We start from the raw sequence: 16,630 nt of genomic DNA, 5'->3' as shown, positions 1-16,630 counted from the left end.
TGGGTAGAGGAAGAGGGGCTTTTCAGCGTACTCACTCAGTCCAAGAATAACAACTTTGACAGCTTGTAAACCAGAAATCTGAGCACCGCTGCAGCATGGAGGGAGCACATGTGGATCAGTGCCCTGGGTGTTGCTGTTAGCCTGTGGCCTTTTCTGTGGCACCTTGTCACTAGTTGGACCCTCAAACTTGAAACTATCGGGTCCCGCTCTCACCCGTATGGCTAACGGAGTGAGCTTGCTCTCAGGGTTCACGCGTAGGATTTCTTTGGACTGTATTTGGGAAAGTCCTATCCCATCGGTGCGTTAGTACCCCGATTTTTGGAGCGGGTTGGGAATGAATCTTGAAGTCTTCACCCCCGTTGAGTAAATTCCCGGGACGCGTGAAGCTACTTCCCGGCCTAGGGTCCACGTACCCCGTCGTGCCCTGGCCCCTGCCCAATGATGGCTCAAGGCCGCCGGCTGCCCTCCTCGGCAGTCCATGCCCCTTGACACGATCCCCCTACGACCTGGGTTCCAGCTCCTACCAGACCCAGACCAACATCTGACACCTAGTAAACTCCAGGAGTCCTGCTCCGGACCAGAGACCTCTCCCTCTCAGAGTCACACTCTACCTCCTACTCCTTCCACTCCTGTTTCACTTCTGTCACTTTCTCACTTCTCCCTACCAACCCCCCATATGGGCGGCCCTATTCCCTTCAGGCCTCCAATGGTGTCTGGTGGGTTCGATGCAAAGTGTTCCTAGGATTTTTACTGGCTAAGCTGTTAGCAACACCAATGGACCAGGATCCGTAACCAAGGAGGATGCGGATACTGTGCAAAAGGGTAGATTGCACAATACCCTGTGACGACCTGATAGGCCAGGGCGTCACATGAGCAGCCTCCATTCAAGTCTATGGGAGCGGCTGTGCACCCCTGTCACCTGCGCTCTCCTGAACAATGAATGGAGGGTCTGTTCTGCAGCCACACCACTGCTCCAGGCACATTGTCGGGGGTCCGAGGGATCAGAACCCATAGTGACCTTACATTTATCACTAGGGTTGGTGTGACTCAATTCCATTTTACAGACATACATACATACATACATACATACATACATACATACATACATACATTATATGCGCACGCTTGATGATCCGGACCATTGCCAATGATGGAGCATGTGATCAGATCGGTAGATCCTCCATTGTTCACAACTGCATCATTAGTAGATTCAGTCAGAAATGCTGGAGAAAGAAGACTTGTCTACCAGTATTTTTTTGGTAGAATGATGGAGACCTGACAGACCCCAATAAACTTATTAGGGTCAATCACTGTATATAATCTTGTTTTTCTGGCCTCAATAGCAAGAAAAAAAAAAAAAAAAAAGAGAGAACCGGCACAACGTGACCCCGACCTCAGAGGTGGCAGTGATTTATCACCTGCTCTGTTTCATCCAAGGCTATACAGCTTGGAGTTGGAAAATCTGCATAAAATTGATGATCTGGTCCAAATGCTCACTAACCTAATAATAACTCGGTGTGGCGCCCTGGACAAGCCAGGGGCCACAGAGAACACCTACACTCCCGGTCAGGCACTCCAAAGTCAGACACAAAACCCTTGTTGCCTTCCTCCAGGGGCTGATGTTCACACCAGGGGGTGGGCCAGGCGGTTGGCCCAGCCCACCGAGGAGTTCACAGCCCTGGAGGCGGGAAAAGTACAGAGATTAGTTTTGGAGGTGAAAGAGAGAGGAAGGAAAGTGGTAGTGGAGCAACTATCTGACAGCGTCCGGGTGTGTGGCCCGGGCGGTACAGCAAGGTTGGCAGACGGTGGTGACCGTCTGCAGGAGTGGCCTATCGGAGTTTACCGTAAGGATCGTGGACGGGCGGTGGCCCGGCGGTACCGGACCGGTACACACAGAGAAGTCAGCACCATCTGGCAGGGGCTTACGGACCCCGGCAAGGCTAGGAGTCGCCGTGAATTTGCCAAATCCGTCAGCGAAGGGAACCTCCTGGGTTTCCCAGCAGCCAAGTCCCGACAGAAGGCAACAGTCCAACCGTGAGTGGGAAACACAGCCACCGCCAAGGCTACCGTTCCCAGGGCCAGAGCCTGCGGGCAAAAGGGGCTCCTCCAGCCCATATCCAAGCTGAGGAGCGGGTTACCGGTGGGAACCCATCGGAACCGTTTACCGTACATAGGTGCAGGGAAAGGCAGTCACCATCAACCTGCCGGGAGAAAACACCGCAGCCGTCTGTGGGACCCGTCCATCCAGCCGTGTGTTTTACCGAGAACTGTGGGGAGATAAGGTATGCACACCAGTGACTATGTAAGGGGAATACATGAAATAGCAGAAACTGCTGTGTGAATACTGACTTGAAAAATCCAATAGCCATATGTAAAAGTGAAAATGTGAAAAATGGAATCTACATTACTGCCATGAACATATGAATCAAGAGAAATTTAGCTACTGAATTGATCAATGCAACAGAGCCCCAACACTACGCCAAAGTATTTCTCTACGTTGGGGTCCCTAGCTTGTGTGTGACCTCTCATGCAGTTAAAAAACTTACCGTGTATGGGACGCTGAGACCCAGGCTATTTATGCGTATGATATGGATTGGCAATAGGTGTGTATGGGGAGGGTTCACAAACGAAAAACTACTAACAATAAGGAATAACGTTTGGAACACCATTCTAAGTCTGAACTGGGTGCAAAAACCTAAAAAAACATCACTATGGGGAGATAAGGTATGCACACCAGTGACTATGTAAGGGGAATACATGAAATAGCAGAAACTGCTGTGTGAATACTGACTTGAAATATCCAATAGCTATATGTAAGAGTGAAAATGTGAAAAATGGAATCTGCATTACTGCCATGAACATATGAATCAAGAGAAATTTAGCTACTGAATTGATCAATGCAATAGAGCCCCAACCGAGAACTGTGTCCTCATCATTGGCTGAGTGAGTACCACTGTGCCGTGCGGCACAGCGCTGCCCCCGCGACCCTGCACCTCACCAGGCCCTGTAACCCGCCTGTCATCCATCCCTACCCAATCACCGGGCCTCGGGACAACCAACCCCCTACCCACGGAGGGGAGAACTAACATCAAAGCTGCTCCCTGTCACCGCTCCCGGGATCCCCGTCTAGAGCAGCGGTGGTGTCACCAATCTCACCACAACCGTGGGTGGAGTCACGGACAATATCCAATCCCCACAATCAAACGCCCTTTTCACTCACGGGCGAGGAGCGCCGCTCGAGTCCCCGGGATCCGGCCCACCGCTCGAGCCACCACCGAGCAGCAGCAGCCGGACCCGAGCAGTGGGTGAGCGCAGCGTCCCCTCCTCCGCTCGCGACAACTGCACAGTGTGTCTGACTTGTATACTGCTCCTCGTCAGATTTACAGTCCACATCCCCAAATTTCAGTTGTCCCTGAGCTGGTGGGTGGAGACAAACTGCTATGATGTCTCCCATACCTAGCACACAGATATGAGGGATTCGTGCTCCCCTGTCTTTGTACTACACAGCATGGACAACATTATACAGCAGTACCGAGCAGTGTAACTGTGAATCCAGTGCTGAGGTGAGAGAAACACTTACTAGAAAATTGTAACACAATCTGTGTTTGCATCTCTCACTGCCTCTCACTTTGCTCCCATCTCTGTAGTTTCAATAGGCATCTGTAATTTATAGTGAGCTGGCAATTTTTTATTTTTTTTTTTGTATCAAAATTGCTTTTAGCTGCCCTTCAGAGTGACAAGGTCAAGAGGAGGAGAAGAGGCTCCTAAGTGGAGAAAAAAACCCAGATTTCTCTGATACTGTCATGGCTGAAAGTGTTGGCACAATTGAAAATATTCCAGGAAATTATTGCAATTACACAGCACTATAAAAAAAACAAACTGAGATTATGTCCGCTTTGCCCTTTTTCTCACACAACCAACCCCCCCCCCCCCCCCCAGAAAAAAAAATGAACTGGACGGTATTTTTGCCACCTCTCCAAATTGTGGTTAAACTACTTTTTCAAGCATGTGAGACTTGTTCAAACCACATGTGGTAAATGACAGGTATGGGCAATATGAAAATCACACGTGAAACAAGATATAAAGGGGAGAGGTTGACTCAATCTTTGCATTGTGTGTCTGTGTGTGCCACTCTAAGCTTGGAAAACGGAAAGAGGAGAAGGGAACTGTCTGAGGACTTGAGAATCAAAATGGTTGAATAATATAACAATCTCAAGGCTATAAAGGGTACTTTACACACTGCGACATCGCTAGCGATCTCATTAGCGATGTGAAATTCTAGATCGCAAGTGCGATCTTTCGAGATCGCACATAGGTCGTTTTACGCATGTGCGATCTCGAAAGATCGCACTTGCGATCTAGAATTTCACATCGCTAGCGATGTCGCAGTGTGTAAAGTACCCTTAAGTCCATCTCTAGAGATCTTGATATTTTTAGTCCAAGGTGTGCAACATAATCAAGACATTTATAACCAATGGTACTGCAGCTAATCTCTGGATGTGGAAGGCAGAGAAAAATTGATGAAAGGTTGCAACCCATGATAGTCCGAAGGATTGATAAGTAGTCGCAAACTCGTTCCAAAGAAACACAAGCTGTCCTGCAGGTCCAGGGGCATCAGTGTCAGCGCAAACTATCCGTCCAAATGAAACATTATGGAAGGAGACCTAGGAGAACCCCACTGCTGACAGACCTAAAAAAGCTAGACTGCAGTTTGCCAAAATTCTCTTGTGGACAGATGAGACCAAGATAAAACTTTTTTTTTAGTAAAGCACATCATTCTACTGATTACCAAAAACAGAATGAGGCCAACAAACAAAAGAATACAGTGCCTACAGTCAAATATGGTGGAGGTTCAGTGATGTTTTGCTGCCTCTGGCACTAGGTGTCCTGGATGTGTGCATGACATTATGAAATCTGAAGATTGCCAAAGGATTTTGGGTTGCAATGTAGTGCCCAATGTCAGGAAGCTGGGTTTGCGTCCTAGGTCATGGGTCTTCCAGCAGAACAAAGACCCCAAACATATTTCAACGAGCCTTCAGAAATGAATGGAAACAAAGCGCTGGACATTCTGAAGTGGCAGCAATGAGTCCAGATCTAAATCCCATTGAGCATCTCTGGAGAGATCTTAAAATTTATTATTGGGTGAATATGAGAGACATGGAGCAGTTTGCAAAAGAGTGGTCTAAAATACCACATGAGAGGTGCAAGAAGCTTGTTGATGGTTATATGAAGCGATTGATTGGGTGTGCAGCCAAATGTTGTGTGCAAAACATCATGAAATCTGAAGATTTCCGAAGGAAATTGGGTTACAATGTAGATGGTTTGTTTCATGGGTAGTGTTGAGCGGACCCGAACTGTAAAAATCCGGATCCGCGCGGTTTCAGCGTCTGACCCGGACCTGGGAATCCGGCTGCACGATCCGGATTCGGGTTTCTTATTTTTTTTTTTTTCTCCTTTTGTTCCTATGCTACAAGGGATTTCTTCATTCAAAACCATAATGCCTATCCTCAGGAAATCTTTTCTGACCCTTCCTAAACGTCCTGTTATCATTCCACATTGATATTCTTATTTTCCCCTTGGTTCAGTCCAAATGTTGCCTTTCTGCTGACTAAAATCCCACAATTTCTATCGGTTAAGATCTAAATAGCTGATGAAGCTCCACTAATGTGGTCTATGGGAATAATCATGAAAAAACACATATTTGGGAGTATTACTCAGGATCAGACTACACTGGGCTTTTTTGTAGTCTGTTACCATGGAGATGTAGAAACCAAACAGAAGAGAATTTTTAAACCAGATGTGTTGCAAAGTTCTGTTTTTTTTATATAGTGGAACAGAATAAAATGATGATGAATGCGGTCTCAGCTGTTAAGTATGATCATTTCAGAAGTGCTTTAGTCCTCTTTAACTGTTTTATGCTTTGGTCATTATCTAGTGGAGCTCATCGGTACTCTCATGTCTCTGTCCACTCGAAATTTGAAGTGTATCTGACACACCCAAAAACGTCAAATCACGATTAGCATGTTATCTCCGTGCAGGAACCATAAAGGGGATGAAAAACCAGCTCACCCAGTTTATCCAAATGTTTTGTATGCCAGGAATGCACCGCACAAGCAGAACATCGGGCAGTGAGCGACGACCTAGAGAGGATCTGGGGCCTGACTGCTGGGACCAGGAAAGCTTTTATATTTCAGTGTTTATTAGGAAATCACACAATACAAGTAAAACAAATAAAGTAGATGAAGACTAAAAGCCTCAATCCCACAACCAACAATAGCAAAATAATTGACAACCTAAGAAACGACCGGACTACATGTAAGAAAATTGTAAAATTCCCCGAAAAATCTAGGTCCGTGTCCTGTGAGACAAAGGCATTACCGGCATACCAAAGATTTGCTTCTTTAGAAATCCATTAAAAGGAGATATATACAATATAAAATTGCCATTGGTTACAGACTTGCGCTTTTCTGTTGCACACAGCACTCTTGGACATTGTAAGTCCTTAGTTGCTTACTTAAAGGGGTTGTCCGAAACCAAGCAAATTTCATACTATACATCTATTTGTCAATCTAATCACTAATTTATTATTTAAATTCAAAATAACCTACTGTTGATTTTTATACTCTAATTTTGTTTTGTTTTTCTCCTGATGACGCTTTCTTTGAGTTCCCCAGCATGCACTGGGGGATTCTTATCAGGAATCTGGATCTGTTGTCCCTCCCACTGCCTCCTTTTCTTCCCTGAAACGAAGCGTCATCAGTCAGCTTTGTGTTCACTTACCACAGCTTCTGTCATTGCCTTCCCATTATGTCCTTTACAGTAGCTGTGATGCAGAAGTAACCACAGCTTCTCTAGTGTGACCTGCTTATTTAGACCACACTGCGTCTGGTCCCGTCACCTCATTCACTGAAATAAGAAGTCATCCGGTGGTGGGGATTGAGCAGGATGAGTTATAACCAAACCTCTTACGGCCCTGAAATGAGTTCTCATCATGTCGGGTGCTGCAGTCACTCACCCTGCTTCTGTCACCATCACCTGATGATGTTTTGTTTCAAAAGCATTGTGGACTGAAGATGCGGGAAGTGTGGGAGAAGCTGCAGACAACAGCAAGAGAAAAGATCCAGCATCAGGACGGAGATATAAATATAAAACTATGAATTTATCGGAATCCGTTAAAAACGTAGGTACAGTGAGGAACACAGGGGAGCAGGTGCTATCCTACGTGTTTCGACCTTACGGTCTTAGTCACATGCTTCGGTGCTGGTATCCTGGAGTGAAGAGGGATGAGCTGAATACAATTTTCTCTTTCCTAGAAGCTGCAGACACTCCTCCATTACTGAAATAGGATGTCGTTAGCGGATGGCCGTGAAAGACGTGGAGTACTTGCAGCGTCGACCCCTGATTTCACTTCAGAGTGGAAAACTTAGTGGTGGGAATGTCGACTGCCACAGCCCCCTGATGACGGGCCATTTGAGTATCCCTAGTGCATGCTGGGAAACTGAAACAAATTGTCACTGGAAGTAAAAAAAAAAAACAAAACACTGATGGGAAGTTCAAGTAGTGAGGAAAAGGACAGACATGGGTTTGGACAACTGCTTCAATATAAACATGCAAAACGCCCTGTGTGGTTTGTTTTGTGGTCTACAGGACAGAATGCAGGGAAATTTCCGATAGAAATTCAATGGGGTAGTAAAGATGAGATAATGAAGAGGGGTAAAGAAAACTGAAGCATCAGAAAAGGCCAGATGAAAGAAATGAATGTGTGGCGCCCTGGACTAGCCAGGTCGTCACAGATAACACACAAACACCCCCACCCCCATTACACAGGACCATTAGCCAAACATAAAACCCTTGTTGCCTCCCTCCAGAGTCTGATGTCCACACCAGGTGGGGCGGAGCCAAGCGGTTGGCCCCACCCACCGAGGAGTTCACAGGCCTGGAGGCGGGAAAAGTGTTACAGTAGTTTTCGAGTTTGAAGTGAGAGGAGTAAGCACTTGGGTGTCTGGGTTTGTGGCCCCGGCACTGACAGCAAGGTTGGCAGACGGTGGTGGCCATCTGCAGGAGTGGTGAAGCAATGCGGAACCGTAGGACCGGGGTCGGACGTTGGCCCGCCGGTACCGACCGGGGAGTGAAGTGAAGCCAGCACACACAGGCAGGGCCATCGGACCCCGACCAGGCTTGGAGCCGCCGACAATAGTCAAATCCGAGTGTGACTGGAACCCCAGGGGTTTCCTAACAGCCAAAGACCCGATAGAAGGCAACCGCCCACACCGTGAGGGTATACAGCTACCGCCTAAGGCTAGAGACCCAAGGGCCAGCGCCTGCGGGCAAACGGGCTCCTCCGGCATCCATACACCGGGGAGCGGACTACCGTTGGGGATCCATCGTAGTCAAACAAGTACATCAAGGTGCAGGGAAAGACAGCCGCCATCACCTGTCCGGGGAGAGATACTGCAGCCAGCTGCGGGACCCGTCCATCCAGCCGTTTGGTTTACCGAGGACTTTGTGCATCTCTTAGTGAGTAGACCCGTGCCATCCGGCACCGCGCCGCGCTGTCCCTGCAACCCTGCACCTCACCAACCCTGCCTCCCCATCACACCACCGGGCCCCGGGACCACCGACCCCCTACCCACGGAGGGGGAAAACAACATCCCAGCTGCTCCCTACCATCGCTCCCGGGATCCCCGTCATCAGCAGCGGTGGTGCCCATCTTCACCACAACCCGTGGGTGGCGTCACGGACTAAATCCCCCAAAACCAACCACCCCTTTCACTCACGGGCGAGGAGCACCGCTCGAGTCCTCGGATCCGTCCCACCGCTCAAGCCACCGAGCAGCAGCAGCCGCAGCAGCGCCGGTCCCGAGCATTAGCGAGCGAGCGCAGCGGCGGCGTCCTCCCTGCCCGTGACAAATGGTAGTCCTGTCGGTGAGGGCAGAAAACTCCTCTTTTGTTTGTAATTGGATCCAGGATATCTGTCTGTGCAAACAAAATGGACTTATCTTGCAAGATACCTGAGAGCTTCTATTTAACGGGACTGTCCACTATAAGGCTATGTGCCCACGTTGCGTTCTGTCCCTGCAGAAATTTCTGCAGCGATTTGAACAGCACACATGCGCTTCAAATCGCTGCAGAAACAGTCCGTCATGAAAAGACGATTTCATGCGCTCTGGATGCAGTCCCTCCAATAGACAGAGCGGGGGCTGCATGCAAACACCACGAAAGAAGTGACATGTCACTTCTTAGAACGCAGCGCTTCGGCAGTAGCCGAAGCGCTGCGTTCTAATACGCCACGTGGGCATGGATTAGGCAAAATCTTCATAGATTGTGCAGGGGACGCATGCAGTTACGCTGCGGTGCAGAACGCAGCATAACTGCATGAAAATACGCTATGTGGGCACACAGCCTTAAGCGGGCTTTACACGCTACGATTTTGCCACAGTGATGTCGTTGGGGTCACGGATTTTGTGACGCACATCCGGCCGCTGTAGCAACCTCGTTGTGTGATTCCTAGGAGCGATTTTGGATCGTTGCAAAAACGTCCAAAATCGCTCCTTGTTGACATGGGGGTCCTCTCCCAATTATCGCTGCTGTCGCGTGGGCGAAGTTGATCCTCGAGCCTGCGGCAGCACACATCGCTACGTGTGACGCCGCAGGAACGAGGAACCTCTCCTTACCTGCCACACGCCAGCAATGTGGAAGGAAGGAGGTGGGCGGGATGTTCGTCCCGCTCATCTCTGCCCCTCCGCTTTGATTGGGCGGCCGCTTAGTGACGTCGCTGTGACGCCAAGCAAACCGCCCCCTTAGAAAGGAGGCGGTTCGCCAGTCACAGCGACATCGCCGAGCAGGTAAGTACGTGTGACGCTGCCGTAGCGATAATGTTCGCTACGGCAGCGATCTCCACATATCGCCATAACGATAGGGGCGGGTGCTATCACGCTCACTATCGCTAGCATCGGCTAGCGATGTCGCAGCGTGTAAAGCCACCCTTAGCGCAACCCCTTAAAGAAGTCCGGACACAGAATCCCCAAAAAATTCTTTTAAGCTAATCTATGCTGTTTTGTCATCTAAAATATCCCTATAAATTTTTTTTTTTTTTTTCTTGTTTCTAACTTTTGTTCCTTTTTTAATTATCATTTTATTTTCTGCAGACACTCTATTTACCTGCAGCTCAACCAAACATGAAATCTTCCTGTGCTTGTTTGCCACACCTCAGTAAGAGCTGGCACTGTCCGGCCTCAGTGTACAGCCCTGCCCTCTGAACTCTCATTGGCTGACGGTAATCTGCCCCTGCACCTGATAGATAAATGAACAGTGTGTAATGAAAACTCCACCTAATGGGAGTCTATAGTAGATGTATACACTGTGTGTATTGTGTAATATATATTACACTACAGTTCAATAGTTTGGGGTCACTCAGACAATTTTGTCTTTTCTATGAAAAATCATACTTTTATCAAATTAATTGCATAATGAATAGAAAATATAGTCCAGACATTGATGAGGTTAAAATGAAGCTGCCAGTTAAGGACCCGTGAGGCGTCGATTTCTCAAACCAGAGACTCTAATGTACTTGTCTTGTTGCTCAGTTGTGCAGCGGGGCCTCCCACTTCTCTTTCTACTCTGGTTAGAGCCTGTTTGTTCTCTCCTCTGAAGGGAGTAGTACACACCGTTGTAGGAAATCTTCAGTTAGTTGTATGGAATATCCTTAATTTCTAAGAACAAGAATAGACTGTCGAGTTTCACATGAAAGTTCTTTTTCTGGCCATTTAGAGTTTAATGGAACCAACAAATGTAATGCTCCAGATTCTCAACTAGCTCAAAGGAAGGTCAGTTTTATAGCTTCTCTAATCAGCAAAACTGTTTTCAAGGGATTTGTAAACATCCATTAGCCTTCTAACACAGTTAGCAGTTAGCAAACACAATGTACCATTAACACACTGGAGTGGTTGTTGGAAATGGGCCTCTATACACCTATGTAGATATTGCATTAAAAACCAGACGTTTGCAGCTAGAATAGTCATGTACCACATTAACAATGTATACAGTGTATTACTGATTAATTTAATGTGAGTTCATTGATATAAAAAAAAAAAGTAATGTGCTTTTCTTTAAAAATAAGGAAATATCTAAGTGACCCCAAACTTTTGAACTGTAGTGTACATGGAGTCTCTCCCCTCAAAGATGATGTCGGGGGGGAAGGATCGTCCATTTTTACTTTGAGAGGGGGGGGGGGAAATGTGATAATGTATGTGTATAATATATTTAAAAAAACACCTTGCACAGATCAGTTTTACTTATAAATTAGAATAGTTTTGGATCTCAAAATGGAAAAATAAGTTTTAATGTTCATGGAAGGAATGAAAAATTTTGAAAGCAAGAGAGCTATCCGATATCTTACAAATGGGGTAAGAACTTGCAAATATCTCTGCTGCATCTTCATTCACCATGTTATTGTGACCGGATCATACGTCCGTCACCATCCTAAGATGTCACACAATAAGATGCATGTCTCCGTGTTCTATTATGTGACGTCAGGAAATGGCAGTTCATCAGGGACCACGATGAGATCACAAGCCCACACCGCGGTAATTGAGATTTTCCTAATTATCAATCATATTCTCACAGTTGATAACAGGCATGCTACCAGTAGACCATGTGAGAACACTGCCTGATCTACAGACTGAATAAGCTTTAAATAAAATCCATCTTTTTAATGGAGTATTAAGAGATTAAATGTCATTTGGGGGGGGTTTTGGTGTTGTTGTGGTGTGTGTTTTTTTTTTTTTTTTGGTTTTTTTTTTTTTAAGAATTATTCTTTATCCCAATTTTTTTTTTCTTAAAGTCTTGCTTCTTGCAAAAATCACATTTCTATATAATCATTGAATCAACAAAATGTTTCCTCCTAAAAAATATTTTGTGTATCCTGTATTAGATTGCACTTCAAAATACTTAATGAAAACATGCCCAGATAACAAATATACCCCAAACCTAGAACATAAGTGGACACTAAGAAACCTTAAAAGATCCTTTTCTTTATCGTTCCTATGGGAGACCCATACAATGGGTGTTTAGCTTCTGCCTCCGGAGGACACACAAAGTACTACACTCAAAAGTGGAGCTCCTCCCTGTGAGCTTATACACCCCCTGGAGAACCAGATCTAGCCAGTTTATCGCTTTGTGTTCAGGAGGCATACATCCACACATGCATTCTCATCTGATTTTTGATTTTGGAAAGAGTTTGAAGAAAAGCGGGTCCAAGTCTGGACTCCCGGCATGTCCCTTCTCACCCCACTGTGTCGACGGTGCTGTTAAGGTTGATTCCAAGGCTGGAGCCTTACATGCCGTGCTCCTTCACCATCCCTCCTGGGCTCTGGCTTGAAGTGGGAGCCAGCACGGTTCTCCATGCTTGCCAGGAGACCGGTCTCCATCCGCAGCCCTTCAGGATCCTGCTGGACCGGAGCACTCATCCCCAGGGACTTGGAACCCTGCGTTTCAGCAAGCTAAGTACCTGAGACGTTTATATATTGGGGGTCCCTGCACTTTATTGTTGTGGGAGAGTGTGCTGAGTGTGTTTTATGACATTTCCGGCGGGTTCTCTGGCTGTCGCCTGAGAACCGCGCCGATGGTGCCTGCGCGCCGGTCGCACCGCTCAAATTTAGGCCCCGGCTTCGCCGGAGGCCTAGTTTCGGTTTCACTGCCCTCGCATGTCATTCATGCAGAGGGACAGCGCGGCTCCGCCCAGCGGTCGTTCTGCACAGGGGAGGGACACTCCTCACTGAGTACATGTCTCCTCCCCTGTAAGTCTCTATGGCCCTCCAGATCCCGCTCCCAGAGTGAGTCTCGCCCCCTCTCTTCGCTCAGGCGGCCATTTTCTCAGCGTTTTCTCTGCGATCTGCACTGGTCTGCAGCATCCCTGCTGAGGTGCTTGGGGGTCCGGGCTTCGGGATCTGGAGGGCACACAACACCGCTCCAGCGGTCTGGTAAGCCACAACCTCTGGTTGTGGACCTCTGTATATACTCTCTGGGGGTCATTCTGGCAGAGCCCCCACTCCAGCAGCATGTCTCACACGAGGAGCAAGGCTCCAAAGCTGTATTCAGTATGCACTGCATGTAAGCTCCTACTGCCTGAGCCGAGCACCTATCCACATTGTGATGCCTGCTCTAATCTGACGGTGCCTCAGCCTGGAGTCGCACCCCCAGTGGTCTCTCAGGCTGCTCCGGCTCCTGTGGCTGAACCCCCGGCTTGGGTAGAATCCTTATCTAGGTCTATCTCCAAGTCTTTTGCCGACTCCATGGGACTTCTGTCCAGGACTTTGCTGAACATGCATCAGCCCCCTTCACAGGGTGCCTCTGCTGCTAGGGCTCTCTCAGGACCGGAGCTCACAGAGGATTCATCATCTGGTCCCAGACCCCGTCCTTCTAAGAAGAGACACAGGGCTCACTCTCCTTCTTCGTCCCGCGGCTCTGTTTCAGAAGCTGACTCTCAGGACGAGGAGGATGCCTTTACGGGGGGCTCGGAGGTTAACTCCATGTGCCCCATTGATCTGTCCGAAAGTGACTCAGATGTTAGTGATTTGATTGCGTCCATTAATTCTGTACTGGATCTCAATCCGCCAGTATCAGAGGAACAACCCTCTCTGGCAGAAAAGCACCAGTTTACCTCGCCTAAGAGGGCAAAGAGTGTGTTCTTTAACCACTCCAGTTTTCAGGCCGCTGTGACCAAGCCTGGGGCCTGTCCTGACAAACGCTTCCTAAAGCGTGGTTCTGATGAGTTTTCCCTTTCCACCTGAGGTGGTCAAGGAGTGGGCTCATTCACCAAAGGTAGACCCCCCCCCCCCCGGTGTCTAGACTCTCAGCCTGGACCGTTGTATCAGTGGCTGATGGCACCTCTCTTAAGGATTCCACTGACCGCCAGGTTGACCTTCTGGCCAAATCTGTATATGAGGCGGCAGGGGCCTCGTTCTCCCCGACTTTTGCAGCAGTGTGGGCTCTCAAAGCCATCTCTGCTTCTCTGGAGGGGATGCATTCCCTCGCCAGGGAATCTATGCCCGAAATGGTTACCTTAACTTCCCAAGCTTCAGCTTTTTCATCCTATGCCATGTCTGCCATGCTGGAGGCTTCTCACCGCACTGCGGTGGCTTCGGCTAATTCCCTCGCTATCCGCAGGATCTTGTGGCTTCGAGAGTGGAAGGCAGATGCTTCTTCAAAGAAGTACCTTGCTGGGTCCTGGCTGTTCGGTGAACAGCTGGATGAAATTATTAAGGAAGCTACTGGCGGGAAGAGTACTTCCATGCCACAAACCAAAACCAGGAAACCTGTCAAGGGTAGGAATCAGTCGAGGTTTCGTTCCTTTCGTTCCTCCAACTGGTCGTCCTCTAAGCCCTCGGCCTCGTCCACTAACTCAGCCAAGGACCAAAAATCCAGCTGGCACCCAAAAGCGCATCCACAAAAGACCGCAGGAGGTGCTGCCGCCAAGGCAGCCTCTTCTTGACTATCTGTCCGCGCCAGCAACGTCCTTAGTCGGTGGCAGGCTCTCCCACTTTGGCGACGCGTGGTTTCAACACGTCTCCGATCAGTGGGTGTGTGATATAATCTCCCACGGCTACAGGATAGAATTCTCTTCCAGCCCGCCAAACAGATTTTTTTTCTGTCAACTCCCCCCTGCTCCAAGGCCGCCGCCTTCTCTCAGGCCGTGGCATCCTTGCAGGCAAACGGAGTAATTGTACCGGTTCCCGCCGGTTTCTACTCAAATCTCTTCCTAGTCCCCAAAAAGGACGGTTCCTTCCAGCCCATCCTGGATCTCAAGCTTCTCAACAAGCATGTTCAGGTGCGGCATTTTCGCATGGAGCCTCTGCGATCAGTCATTGCCTCAATGACCCAAGGGGATTTCCTGGCATCCATCGACATCAGAGATGCCTATCTGCATGTGCCAATTGCAGTTTCACACCAGCGTTGGCTACGTTTTGCAATCGGAGAGGAACATTTCCAATTCGTGGCTCTCCCCTTCGGGTTAGCCACGGCCCCTCGGGTATTCACCAAGGTCATGGCAGCAGTGGTTGCGGTTCTGCACCTCCAGGGGTTGGCAGTGATTCCTTACCTGGACGACCTTCTAGTCAAGGCTTCATCCAGCGCAGACTGTCAGCGGAGTGTCTCGCTCACTCTCGCCACTCTATCCCAATTCGGGTGGCTTGTCAATCTGCCCAAATCCACTCTGACTCCGACCCAGAGGCTCACGTACCTAGGGATGCAGTTCGAGACTCTGCCGGCACTTGTGAAGTTGCCCTTAATCAAACAGCAGTCCCTCCAACTGGCGGTGCGCTCTCTGCTGAGGCCCCGCCGTTATTCCATCAGGCACCTAATGCAGGTGCTGGGTCAGATGGTGGCATCAATGAAGGCTGTTCCCTTTGCCCAGTTCCATCTGCGTCCACTGCAGCTGGACATTCTCCGCTGTTGGGACAAGCGGCCTTCCTCCTTGCACAGGTTAGTGGCTCTGTCGCCACAGACCAGGAGCTCTCTTCAGTGGTGGCTTCGGCCCCTCTCTCTGTCTCGGGCGCTCCTTCCTGGCCCCGTCCTGGGTGATCCTCACCACGGATGCCAGTCTATCCGGCTGGGGAGCGGTATGTCTCCACCACCGAGCGCAGGGCACTTGGACTCCATCCGAGTCAGCCCTCTCGATCAATGTGCTGGAAACCAGAGCTGTGCTTCTGGCTCTCCTAGCTTTTCACCACCTATTGGCGGGCAAGCACATCCGAGTCCAGTCAGACAACGCGACAGCGGTTGCCTACATCAATCACCAAGGCGGGACACGCAGCCGCCTGGCAATGTTGGAGGTACAACGCATCCTTCAATGGGCGGAGGACTCCAAGTCCACCATATCCGCAGTCCACATCCCAGGCGTGGAAAACTGGGAGGCAGATTATCTCAGCCGTCAAACCGTGGCGAGTGGTCCCTGCATCTGGCAGTGTTTCAGTCAATCTGCCGCAAGTGGGGCCCTCCGGACGTGGACCTAATGGCATCCCGTCACAACAACAAGGTTCCAGTTTACGTGGCTCGCTCCCACGATCCTCAGGCATTCGCCACGTACGCTCTGGTTCAAGACTGGTCCCAGTTTCGTCTGTCCTACGTGTTTCCCCCTCTAGCTCTCTTGCCCAGAGTTCTGCGCAAGATCAGAATGGAGGGCCGTCGAGTCATCCTCATTGCTCCGGACTGGCCCAGGCGAGCTTGGTATCCAGACCTGCTCCATCTGTCCGTAGAGGTGCCGTGGCATCTTCCGGACCGTCCAGACCTTCTCTCACAAGGTCCGTTTTTCCGCCAGAATTCTGCGGCTCTCAGATTGACGGCGTGGCTCTTGAGTCCTGGATCTTGACGGCTTCCGGTATCCCCCCTGAAGTCATCTCCACTATGACTGAAGTCATCTCCACTATGACTGGGCCCGTAAGTCTTCCTCCGTCAAGATCTATCACAGGACTTGGAAAATGTTCCTGTCCTGGTGTCGCTTTTCCGGCCATCCTCCTTGGCCTTTTTCCATGCCGACCCTTCTGTCCTTTCTACTGTCCGGTCTGCAGCTGGGACTGTCCCTCAACTCTCTCAAGGGACAAGTCTCGGCTCGGTCAGTGCTGTTCCAGCGGCGT

At 49.2% G+C, this 16,630-nt stretch overlaps 1 protein-coding gene across 2 annotated transcripts in view; it reads left to right on the top strand.

The window, feature by feature from the left end:
- Positions 1 to 16,630, top strand: part of SH3YL1 (SH3 and SYLF domain containing 1) — a 134,865-nt gene that overhangs the window by 888 nt on the left and 117,347 nt on the right. The gene's annotated exons all lie outside the window — the stretch shown is intronic.

Source organism: Anomaloglossus baeobatrachus, chromosome 3 (genome assembly GCF_048569485.1).
Source record: "Anomaloglossus baeobatrachus isolate aAnoBae1 chromosome 3, aAnoBae1.hap1, whole genome shotgun sequence".
In the NCBI taxonomy this organism is placed as follows: domain Eukaryota; kingdom Metazoa; phylum Chordata; class Amphibia; order Anura; family Aromobatidae; genus Anomaloglossus; species Anomaloglossus baeobatrachus.
Note: the sequence above shows the minus strand (reverse complement) of the source record. Positions and strands in the feature narration are given on the sequence as shown.